This window comes from Rattus norvegicus, chromosome 4 (genome assembly GCF_036323735.1).
Source record: "Rattus norvegicus strain BN/NHsdMcwi chromosome 4, GRCr8, whole genome shotgun sequence".
Classification (NCBI taxonomy): Eukaryota; Metazoa; Chordata; class Mammalia; order Rodentia; family Muridae; genus Rattus; species Rattus norvegicus.
The window spans coordinates 40582695-40595992 of NC_086022.1; the positions used below are offsets into that span (position 1 = coordinate 40582695).

Below are 13298 nucleotides of genomic sequence, written 5' to 3' on the forward strand. Positions count from 1 at the left end.
TGCTGTTCTGGGAGATCAGAAAGTACCCTAGATGCAAAGCTCAGAAGAAACTACTTTGGTGCTGATATATTAGCGACAAAATCTAATCTAAGTTTCCTAAGAGTTGGCAGGTCTTCTAGAGAGCTTAAACAAAGCTTCCAGCTTCTAAACATCTTCAACTTGAGAATTTAATCTTTGGACTAACAATCTGTTTCTGGGAAAAGTATTTGAGATGAGTGATAGCTGTAAACAGAGAAAGCAAATCTGATACGGGTGGGAAGGAAGGTATCCAAACACACAGTCAGTGCAACACTACTCAGGAGTGCTGGCAAGATTCTTATGCCTTCTGGAATTATTACTGAAAATCTGGATTCGGAACATAAATGGAAGGACTGAACATCAGCATTTAACTGCCTTCTCCATATGCTGTGAGGACAGGAACACTGAGAAACACTAAGAGTCAATAGGAATTGGAGAATTCTGTGTACCATGAGAGAATATTTAAACAAAAGCATGGGAAATGGGTTAAGTACACTAGCCTCCGCATGCACCGGCATACTGCAGACATGTACATATATATATATATATATATATATATATATATATATATATATATATATATATGAACACTGCACTCCAAAAATAGAAATACACAAACATGCACAAAATATAACAGAGAGAGAAAAACAGAGAGACAGAGAAAAGATTTAAGAATGAGAAACAAGCAAGCAAGACAACCAGAATCAGAAACCAGAATATGATACCATCTACCTGCAATAATAGGAAAGAGTAATAAGTGAAAAAAATTAGACTTTAAAATTGGCCCAGACACAACTTTAAATAATTTTGATACTTCAGAGTGCTATTTTTTCACATTCTTTTATCATCTTTTTACTGAACTGTGATGTGTCACAGAGAGCAAACCAGCAAGTAACTCCTGCTTTCTAATGATGAAAGCAGAGTGAGCCATTCACCAAGTGGTCACCATGGTACAGAACACGCTGGACAAACCAGCCCCACTACTAGAGACACATGTCACAGGATAAGGCCAGGAAGACCCTCTCAAAGTTGTTGCTTATTACACTCCTCTCTACTGAAGTCAATCCCTGGAAGCTACATCCCTGGTTTGACAATGACTTCTGTCAGGAGCTACTGAAGGAACAGCTGCTGCTAACTTGGTGCTGGGAAAAGTTTCTGAGAACACTGCAAGAACCCTTGTCATCAGGCACTGCTCGAAGAAGCAGGTAGCTTCTTGTCCAGAAGTGTCTTGCTCACTTTGCTTTGCCTTGTAATGCCTTTAGGGAAAGGGGAGTTATCCCCTATCTAAAGAGAAGCTGGATATCACTTCCTCTGCTTTCTTAATACATAGCAAGAATAAATGTTTTTATCCTAGAAAACAACTAAACATAGCCTAACCTAATAGCCCAGTGCAAAGGAAGAGAAACTGAGGGAAAATGTTCTGTGCATGGCCACATGTGAACAGCAAGATCAAAATGAGCATGCTCTCACATACTTTCTGGTTGTTTGGTAAACATCTCTCCTTCTCTAAGCTACAAGGCTATTGTTGGTTATATCTAACTCTGGACAGCATGACACTGAATCCAAATCCTTTATAAAAGTAGCTAGTCTTATGGTCATTGTCTTTCTTGCTGTTCTTAGAAGTCAATCATTACAGCTAGAGGTATGGGACAGAGGTAGAGTAGGAGCCCTGATTTAGATCCCTTGGATTATTTCTAGAAATTACTAATATTTTTTTACTCAGGTGTTCATAAATTTTTGCTCTCAGGTTTTAGTCAGACTGATCTTGGTGATGTGCCTTAAATTAATGGTCTAATACCTTTGTTCCTATTCATCAAGGCCTGAACTTTGTTGAGTTTTCCAGAAAATGATGAACTTTAACTGTCATTCTCAAAGTGTAAGAAACTCTGAAGCCAGTGCTCAAATCTATCACAAAAGACAAAGTATTTTTCATTTGTTTGCTGATTTTATGGTGCTAAAAATGGAACCTAGGGACTCACTTAGTAGCTGCATCAGCTCGGTGACAAACATTTTATAACATAAGAAATATGAACAAACATCTTACTTAAAATGTATTTGATGTATAAGATTGAGTGAGAATCAGAATTTATTCCACATGAAAACTATCACCATAATGCTAAGAAATTATTTTAATACGTACTTTCAAATGTGAAAATCAATGAAATTTCTCAGAAGAAAACATTATGGAGAGACTTTTAAAGTGGGATGAGAGCTATTTAATTAAGACGTATTCTTTCTCAGCTCAGCAAGGTGACTGATTCAAGTCAAATAGTCATATGGTATTCTGAATACGTCCCTAGATTTTCTTTTGAAAGAAAGTTATTCATCCCCTCATCCCTCCCTGTAGGAGTTAATAAAACTTTAGAAAGAGGCAATTGAGATCAACCTCTCCTTGCATGGGCAGGGAAATCATGCATTTCTTGACATTTCTTAGTGATCACTGATTAGAGGTATTATGCATAAGCCCCACTGTAGATCACCCTGGGTAGTCATTCTAATATGCTAATGCGTTCAATAAAAGTGAGACTATCTGTGCACAGTTGTTATATTTAAAAGTCCCCTTTCATATCTTTAGATATTTGAAATAAAAATACATGAAGAAATATGTGTGGGCTCTCTGTGTAACACACTTTCTAAACGAATTATCAAATATCTGTAATAAAATATCTGTGTTATAAAATAACTGACATGGTCTATCACATGATGTATATTTAAATTGGTAAATAGATAGCAAAGAATATCAAGTATATATTTACATGCAGAATTACATATTTTTAACTTGTTCATTATTCAAACTTAAAACTGAATATGCAGCATTTTATAAATGCATTTTCAATTTTATAGTATCTAGAATAGTTACATAACTACTTAATGAGTCAATTTAGTGTTACTTGCATGTACATATTTTTTAAAGCTGGCCACTGGTATTGGATAACCAACTAGGAGACTTTTCTCTAATTCTTTTTTCTAGCAGTTGTTGGATGTTTGTAATTCTTCAGTTACATATAAGGCCCATGAGATTTTCCCCATCCAGTTTGACAAGTCAAATGGTATTAATATTTATTATTCAGGTCTAATTATGGTAACCAGATTGTTGAAATTTTTTGGTTGAAGCTTCCATGTCATATCTGAAATATACAATTTCATAGTAGACTTCCTGATCCTGTCTCTTACAATCTTTCTTCTCCCTCTTCTGCGATGTTCCATGAGCTTTATATGTGGGGGCTGTATTGTAGATTTATCAGTTGTGGCTGAACAACCCAAAGTCAATGAATTCTCTGCATTTTGACCACTCGTGTCTTTCTATAATGGTCTCCATCTACTGCAAAAAGAATCTTTTTTGATGAGGCGTCAAAGCTATATTTATCTGTGAATTTAAGGATAAGTATTTATAATACAGTTAGGAATTATTGTACTTTAGGAAAACTGTCAGTACCCATTTCTACTCTAAGATCCATGACCTCACTAGCCAAAGATGATAGGCTAAATTTCCAATACTAGCCAATATTTTCCTCCCACAGAGTAGCCATTAGGCCAAATTAGAGAGCTGTTGGCCATCATCGAGATATGAGTGCTCTACTGGTCCTTGTAGTTTATAGTTGACAAAGCTTGGTAGGACTATTTATTCTTTTGCTTCCTTACAAGATTACTTATTACCATCAGCTATTGTGGAAGATAGTTCTTAGGGATGAGCTCTTCAGGTCAGATCCAGCTGAAATTGTTGTATATAAAGTTTCTAATTTCTTCATGAATAGGAATCTGCATTCAACCTCTGGGAGGCAGCTCAGGGTCAGCATATTGTTTAGGATATCTCAGAGACTTTCCTGAACAACTAAAAGCATGGTTTTCTTTTTTCTTTTTTGGGGGGAGTTTTATTATGTATTGTTCTTGGGGAAAGCATTAGCACCCCAAGTAACATAATTTCATTTACTGTTTATGCATATCTAAACTATATTTACCTATATATTTGTATGTATTATATATTACTTTAGGTAAAATATAATTGATATGATTCCTCCATATAATAAAGTCAATTTTTACCAAGCCCAAGGCAATAGCCAATATTAACCTAAACAGAAATATACTCAAAGCATTTTTCCAATATCAGGAATAAGAAAATGTGTCCACTCTCAACACACCTAATCAATAAAGTACCTGAAGTCTTAGCTGGAACAATAAGACAGTTGAAAGTTATCAAGAGGATGCAAATATGAATGGAGAAAGTTAAAACATTTTTCTTTGAAGATTATATAATTTTATATATAAAAGACCATAAAGACTTCACCAAGCAATATCTACAGCTGACAAGCACTTTCAACAAATATCAGAGTACAAAATTGAGAGACAGAAATCAGTAGCCATTCTAAATACAAATGACAAGCCTACTGATAAAGAAACTAGGATAATAGTGCCTGTCACCATAGCCTCAAATAATAATCTTGGGCTAACTCTAGTCAAGCAAGTGAAAGGCTTGCATAATGAAAACTTTAGGACATTGAAGAAGACACAAGAAAATGGAAAAATCTCTCATGTTCATAGGTCAGTAGGACCAATATAGTGAAAATAATCAACCTACTAAAAATCAATGTATATGCAATAATTTATGACTGACTGCTTCAGACATCCTAAGTTTTACTTATTCCTCCTCCTTCCTTTTGCCTCTGTACTGTCTTACTTCTTCCCTCCCCAATTAAATCTCCAACCGCATTGTTGCTATTGCTTCCTTCACAGTACCTGTATTCTACCATTCACATGCATAGAGCCTTCTGCCTTTTAATTTTCCTGCTGTGGAGGGAGCTTCAGGAACACACTTGTTATGAGTTGTTGCCCATGCTGGAATGGGCTCCTGAGCAATGTAATTCTTCTTAAGCTGTTCTTGCTTCTGTAAGCAGCTCCTTACCTATATCCTGTTAGTAATCCCAGTTAACTCACCAGATCGCAAGGTTAAACTTGAATTGTTTTCTTGCTCCTTCATCTATTTGCACCATATCTCAGATATATTGATGTTTGTTCATTCGTCCCCAGGAAAGGTTGTGCAACAGGCCATTGCTCCCTGTTCCTCTGTAGAGTGATGATATAACTATCTATTGTTCACTCCCAAACCTTCCCATGTATTATGCTTTGAAATAGGCTTCCAAACAAAAGTTATCCCACACCCTAGTATTCAGAATCATATATATATATATACACATATATATATGTGTGTGTGTGTGTGTGTGTGTGTGTGTGTGTGTGTGTGTTCTAAAATAAAAGACACAGTACATGTTTTCAGGAAACCTCTGACTCTATTGCCTACTTCTAACATGGTGGCAAAAGGTAAAGCCTCCCACAAACTTTCATACACATTTCAGATGTCAGGAAGAATAGAAGGGAGCTTTTCTTTCAGGAAATTCCCAAGGGTGTAGTTGATGTCAGTTGGAAGCTATCTGTATGATAAGTAGAATAGACTAAAATCTGTAGACCTCACTGATGGATGTTGCACTGTTGATTCTCTCTTGCATGTGTAATAGAGTTGGAATGAATTTATTTCCAACAAAGACAGAGTCGGTATGATAATTTTCCCACAGGAAGAAATAATCAAGGAAAGCCAATCTGTTCTAAACTGTATCAGATGTCTTCTGTAATTAGATAATACCCTTCTAAGGAACCACTAAGGGTTTCTTGTGGTAGCTGGTAGAAAGGGATGAGCGCTTCTAGAAAGGAGGCTAGTGTGACAAAATAGAGAAGGAAGAAAGATCTCATTTGATATCTCATTTCTCATTGATAAGAAAAGAGGGCGGAGATGATATCAGGATGAGAGAGCGGGGAAGGAAGAAAGACAGGAAATAGTCATTAAAATGGGAAAAGCTGTGTATTCTTTTTGCCTGATTCCTGAAATAGGAGAAATTTTTAACAAGAGAAATGAAACACTAATGCGCTTCACCTGCCATAAAGAAGGGAGAAGGCAGCTGCCGTCTGAGTAAACAGCAGAGGACTGATCCACAATCTAATGTGGGAGCAGCATCCTGCTGAGAAATAAAGAGGAGCAGCTATCGTTTACTGAACATGTGTTGTGTGCCAGGCAGAGACATGAACACCTTAAATATACTAACTTATTTAATCCTCCTCATAACTAGAAGAGGAAGTGAAGCCAAAGAAGAATGAAAGTGTGGTCGAAGTAAGAAAACATTTCCCAGTAGCAATCATTATTGACTCTGTTAGCCTGAAACACGTACAGTAGTAATTGATCATCTTCAATGCCCATGTTTTGTGTTCTAAAACAAAATACATCATAGTGAAGAATGTCAGCACGATTCACTAGAGGATCTGGATTTGACCGATGGTCTGGAAAAAGTCAAATAGTATGATAAGGAGGACTGTGACAAAGTCTTTCATTGATGTTGACTAACTTCTTTAGCCTTTTGTTCAACAAAATAAAATTTATCTAAGCAAAGTGATCATATATACATGTGTAATGTACACATATGTACTTATGAATACATATAAAAATGTAAAGATAGAATCAGATCTTCAAAATGGTACCTACTGATTTTTCTGGTGCTAATTTAGGAAAATAAATTTACTGGTTGTATTAATATTAAAAATGAAAGGTGAGATATAAAATATAAAGACAGCAATAAAAACAAAACAAAGGATATGTGTCACCAGTTCTTAGTGATTTTTTTAGTTTCCCTTGAAATTCAAATACCCAAGAAATGCACAAAAGAAATGTTTTAAAACTCAAGTCTTACAAAGAAAAGGGGAAGAAAATAAAAGTCTAGCCACTTCATAAAAGGTGTCTGTTCTCTTTATTTCCAATTTATGAAAAATTTCTCTGTGCTCTCTCAGCAGTATTTTTGCCTCTTTAAAATTTCCAGACTGCATTCTGAAGCTGTTTTATGATTGTTTTCAAAGACTTGTGGAGGTATAATATTGGAGAATGTGTTCCTACGTGCACAAACACACACACACACACACACACACACACACACACACACACACACACAAGTTCATCCATGTGTGTTTTTAACAGTAAGAATAAGAAACTACCTTTCCGTTTGGGTTAGAATGGAGATGAAATGAGGAATGGCCGCCACCAAGCAGAAAATGCGCTCACTTTATGTGTGCCAGTTAATTACGACACTTCAGAGGCGCTTTCGAAAGGATAAGGCAAGCTGCATAAATTTAGCTGTAATCCAGGCAGGCAAAACTAATTTGCAGGGGATGGCCTTATCTAGCCGCTGCAGCTTTCTCAGAAAATTAACCTTGGATATTTGGGCCCAATTCAGAAAGTGTTTGATTTTTTTTTCCTTTCCCTGCTCAGCATAAGAGAATTTTTGAATTCAGTACAATACCTGACTTTTAAGAGGCACGGTGAATGCTGTAGGCAGTTCAGAGTTATTACTGACAAGCAAAAATCTATTTTATATATACATATAGATGATTGTCCTTCATGCCCATTATCCGGCCTTCTTACATGTGCATCAGAGGGTTTATCAGTGTAGATATAGGGGCTTCTCGCATTAAGAGAAGGATGCAACTCATTTTTAATGTACTTAGAAAAATTCATCAAAGTTCATTGCAGAATAAGTCATGCATGTTGACTTGCTCATTCCAGTGGAAATGAAGAAATCCCCCATAAAAATAGAAGTGTAATGAAGTGTTGGAGCCAAGTCTTCCCTGTCATTGCAATTATCACTGAATCAGACCCTTGATGGACCACTATTAATTAAGCACACACAGCACAGTTAAAAGTTTACCTTATTTTCTATCATGCAGCCACTTACGGCATCAACATTTATTGAAGTTTGGATGTTTTTCATATGTCATCCCACTTAGACCCTCATTCTAGCTCTCTTTGTATTTGAATAGTTTTTCCAGGATAGGAGGCACAATTTCCTATGTCGTAGTTTCTAATCCATCCTAAGGATTCTGCATATGATGAAAGGACATGGACATATTTCTACTGCACTAATAGTAAGACTTGGAGTTTCTTTCCAAAACTATTTTCAATGTTCTTATACTGCTGTCCCTGAGCATACTAAAATAACTTGCGCCCATTTTCTTAAATTTATACTCCAAGATTAAACTTTTTCATCAATCAGCATTCAATGTAAATCTATAACAAGCCCCAGAAGACCATACATACTAGAGGAGATAAGATTTAAGGAAATGGTGTTGTAATATTCTTTCTTCGATAGAATTACTGTTTCACTCATTTCAAATCACAGGAGTTACTTATTTTAAAGTGCCGTGAACTCGATTGGCAATAATTGCTCTTCAGGATGTTACAATTAGGCAGGAAGGAATATATTTATAATAATAAAAGAGGCATTTTAAAATAGAAATTGCATACAGAATCATGAAATGTGAAGCAATGGCTCCCATTTGGTTCTAAATTTTCTTCATGCTTGCTCAATAGCCAGGGCTAAATGTTATGAGTATTTATAGTTATACCCTAGGGTAGAAGAGCAGTGAGTTACTTATCATAAAGAATCATGCATAATACATAATGACTTAAACTATATTTTTATGAGAACAGAACAATTGAAGGAACTTTGGATAAAACAAGAAATAACTCATCAAACAAAACTTCACACATAAACCCGTTCATGAAGATTTAGCAGACAGAAAGCACACAAACCATTGTTATATGACTACTAACATAAAATACATTTTTATAAATACTAGGAATAAATAATACAGAGACTAAGCTTGAAGGTCACCAGGAGCAAAGGTATCAGTGAAGATGCCAGAGTGTTACATATTTTCATCTATAGATAAAATGTGCAAACTAAATAGATAGCACACACTTCTGGGGCCAGCGGAAGTGTCACCACTTTGTAACTTTGAACTTTGTAAGTTCAAGTGGGTTCAGAAACCCTGGTATTCTCATACCTGAGGATCGTAGGAGTTTCATTTACTCTTGACCACGTTCCTGTCTTGGAACATGTGACCACAACACCCCATGGAGACGGCAATGTCAATCAGTCACAAGGGGCAGTGCCCAAAACCCCTCTAAATGCGTCCCTAACATCCCAGATCAAGCCAGTACAAAGCATCTGCTTTTTGTCTCCAAAACGTATATAAGCCCCTGTTTAGAAAGGAACAAAACACACACAAATTATTTCATCAAGGACTGTCTGAGAGCATCTGACACATAAAGTTATAACACTTTGAGGAAGAGAACTCTTTCTCAAAGCTTTTGTGGCTAGAAGCTGCTCGATCCCACCACAGTTATTTCCTGATTAATGGCCAGACCTTGGTTCCTGCCTGCCTTCTGAAGCTTGTCTTGATCCTTGGTCCAACTCCCACCTCCCTTTGGAGATCGCAACTGATCTCCACAACAGAGAGCATCCAGTACACCCACCTGTAATCCAGGCACTTGGAAGGCTAAGGTTTGAAACGTCCAAGTTCAAAGCCCTGTAAGGCTACAAATTAAGTTCCGGGACAACTTATCTTGCATAGTAAGACTGACTCCAATAGAAAAAAAGGGAGGGAGGATAGGAAATTGGAATAGGGAGGGGAGGGGAAGGGAGAGAGAAGGGGAGGAAAGGAAGGGAGGGAAGAGGGAAATGGATGAGGGAAGGGGCAGGGATGGAAGAGGGGGCAGGGATAGGGGTAGGGAAGAGAAGAAACTTGATAGCTTCGTCATTAAAGTGTTTGCCTCGCAATCACTTGAATTCCATATCCAAGAACTTGAATTCCATACCCAAGAACCCACATTTTAAAAAATACCAATAATAGTAAAACACACCTGCAAATCCAGCTCTGAGGAGGCAGACATACAGTGATTCTGGAGATTCACTGGGCCATCAGCTGAGTCTGCTCAATAATATGCAAGCTAAGGTAGAGAAATATGAGTGGAAGTTTCTGATTTCTTTGGACACTCAGTCATGTCAGGTGATAGTTTTCTGAAAGCTGTCTTGTGGGAGGGTATTTTGCTGAAGCAGACACATGAGAGGGCATATGATGTTTCGGTGAAGCAGGTGCTTGAGAGGGTGCATGATGTTTGCAAAGAATATAAGTAGAATTTCACGAACAGTGAAAGGACACTTTTGCATTGCCATGCCATGTAACACTTCTCTGGGCTTCACTGTCTTTCACTTCTTAGAAAGACACCAAAGAACTTCTTGTGGTATTCCAGCTGATTCTTGCTGCTTCTGCTGACTTGTGCTGTCTTGGTGGAACCTTGCAATTTTTGCTGAATCAAACTACTGCTACTGATTCATGTTTGGTGTTTGCTATTGCTATTGCTGGTATCCTGACAATGAAGAGTGGAATTGCCCCCAAAGAACTATTTCTAAACAGGTCCACAACTCCCTTTTCCTACAAATCTTTTTCTTCTACCTCTTCTTGGTAGGTTAGAAGGGAGACTAAAGTATTCTAGAACCCTGAAAATGTAGATTTAGAGAAAAAGCTAAGCCTACAGGAATACTTAGGAAAAACAGTGGCAATTATCCTCTGGCCTCCATACATTCACATATGCATTTATATCCATCTGAACACATATGAACATTCAAAAATAAATATGATGTCCATATATGCAGATATATAATTAGAAATACAGAAAGCATGAAAAGGAAGGGGAAGGGAGAGGGGAAAAGAAAGAACATTCATATCTAGCTATTAATCATTTTATGCTTAACAAGATATAGAAAGTTTTTGATAATATGAAATCAAATTCATGATACAAAACAGATTTTTTTTAATCAATCCCACCTTGCATCAGTAAGTCACATCATTTTGGGTCCTTTTGAGTCCAGGGATGCTACATAATCATGTTTAATGTGCCTGGTGTCTAAGGCAATGTCTACACCATAAAAAACACACAATAAATTCTGGCCAGATGACTTATAACTTGATAAAGTATGAATGTTGGATGAGCAAGTATACATACTAATGACACCAGTTAAAAACTTTTAAAAAGAGATCATATCACCTCAGAGCTCTCAGAGACTCTGGTGATTATATCCTGGTGACTGGGATAGAAGATAAAACCATGCCCATTAGCTATCTCCTGACTCTTTTATCTCCAGTTCTACTGCAAAAACACTTCTTATCCAACTCTAAAAATTAGCAAAATGGAAGATACTTTGCAAGAAAACAGTTAAATGAATGTACATAATTTTCAAGAACACTTCTGTTCTAGTCCATAAGAAAAAGATAGCTTGAAGGGCTCGAGACCCCATATGTACAACAATGCTAAGCAACCAGAGCTTCCAGGGACTAAGCCACTACCTAAAGACTATACATGGACTGACCCTGGACTCTGACCTCATAGGTAGCAATGAATATCCTAGTAAGAGCACCAGTGGAAGGGGAAGCCCTGGGTCCTGCTAAGACTGAACCCCCAGTGAACTAGACTGGTGGGGGGAGGGCGGCAATGGGGGGAGGGTTGGGAGGGGAACACCCATAAGGAAGGGGAGGGGGGAGGGGGATGTTTGCCCGGATACCGGGAAAGGGAATAACACTCGAAATGTATATAAGAAATACTCAAGTTAATTAAAAAAAAATAAAAAAAGAAAAAGATAGATACAAACTTTCTAGTTGCTCAGCCTTTCATTCAAAATGAACTAGTCATATATCAAATTTGTAACATACAACTCTTCCATGGATTAACATGGACATGGGAAAATTTACTAATTAAATTATTTTTCTTAACATGATCCACTCCTTTTATCCATTGTCTATCCTGTGGTGATTGCATGTGATAAGGGCATAACAATTCCGCTACCAAAGAATGAAGGATATTCTTTGACTAGCCTGGTTTATTGAAAACTGTTAGGAACTCTTGGAATAAGTATTCACAGAATATAGCAACCAGGTTTTGAAACCATGTATTAAAATTGAGTAAACCATGTAATATTGTTTCTTCAATTTCTAGAGACAAGGCAGAAGAAGCACACCAGGTGGTGGGTGGAACAATGCCCTGGTGGTTAATAGCACATACTGATATTGAGAAGGACCCAAATCCAGTTCTCAGCACCCAAGTCTGGTAGCCGGCAGGAACCTGTAATCCCTATCCAATGTAGGATTTTCTGGGAAATCCAATGCCAATTTCTGGCCTCTACAGGCATCTGCACACAAAGTATCTGGTCACAGGTACTACACAAAAAGATAACATATACTGCTTTCCAAATTCTTTTGCTTAAAGCATGCTAAGAGAGGAAATGATGTATCTTTTTTTCAAGTAGGAGCTGAAACCCTTACATATATTAATGGATATATTATGCAAAGCCATGCATGCTAAAAACTTAGCCGTTAACCTATACTTGACATGAAATTGCCTGGTTGACCAAAAGCTGGAGGCCAGATGGTATATGGTAGAAGAAAAAAATAAATAAAATGATTCCTAGTGATGTGTTAACATACTCATACGTCAGCACCTGGACCAATCATCACGAGAGAGACTTCTCCTGGGAGCTGATGGGAGCAGATGCAGGAACCCACTACCAAACATTAGGTGGAAAGAGAGCCCAGATTAGACGTCAGAACCTTCCCCTTGGAGCTCAGAACTCTGCCAAAGAGGCGAGGAAGAAATTTATGAGCCAGTTGGATCTGGTGGAGCACAACCATGGGATATAAAATACGTAGGGCTCATAGAAGCTCATGGAGTCTGCACTGACCATCAAGGAGAATGCATGGGTCTATGGTAGATCCTCTGCATATGTTATGGTTATATAGTCTGCTGGTTTTGTGGGACTTTTTTTTCTTTTCTTTTCTTCGGAGCTGGGGACCGAACCCAGGGCCTTGCGCTTGCTAGGCAAGCACTCTACCACTGAGCTAAATCCCCAACCCCTGTGGGACTTTTAATATGTGAAGTGGTGCATCTCTGTCTTTTTCATCTGTACTTGGAACCCTGTTCCTCCTACTGGTTTGCCTCACCCAGCCTTGATATGAGACTTTATGCCTAGTCTTATTGTATTTAAGCTGTGCTCAGTGGATATCTATGGGAGGCATGCTGCACTTCTTCGAAGGCAAACTGAGGAGGAGTGGGTATGGGGTACAGGGAAGGCGGGAGGTGGGCTGAGAGGAGTAGGAAGAATAGTTTATATATATATATATATATATATATATATATATATATATATCCCTATCACCGTGCCTTCTATTAAGACAAATGTATGGTTTTATTTCTTTAAGAACTTCAAATGTTGCTTGTAGTTACACTGAAGAACATTCTTTCAATTTATTTGGTTCTCTATAAAACTTAGCAGTGGTCTCCAAAGTCAGTACATTATTCTAAGTCAGTACATATATCCAAAGTCAGTACATCAGTACAAGATGATTAACTGTAG

The 13298-nt window shown here is 37.5% G+C and overlaps 1 long non-coding RNA gene across 1 annotated transcript in view; it reads right to left on the reverse strand.

The window, feature by feature from the left end:
- The window catches only part of LOC102547989 (uncharacterized), an 80118-nt gene that overhangs the window by 18216 nt on the left and 48604 nt on the right, over window positions 1–13298 (reverse strand). The gene's annotated exons all lie outside the window — the stretch shown is intronic.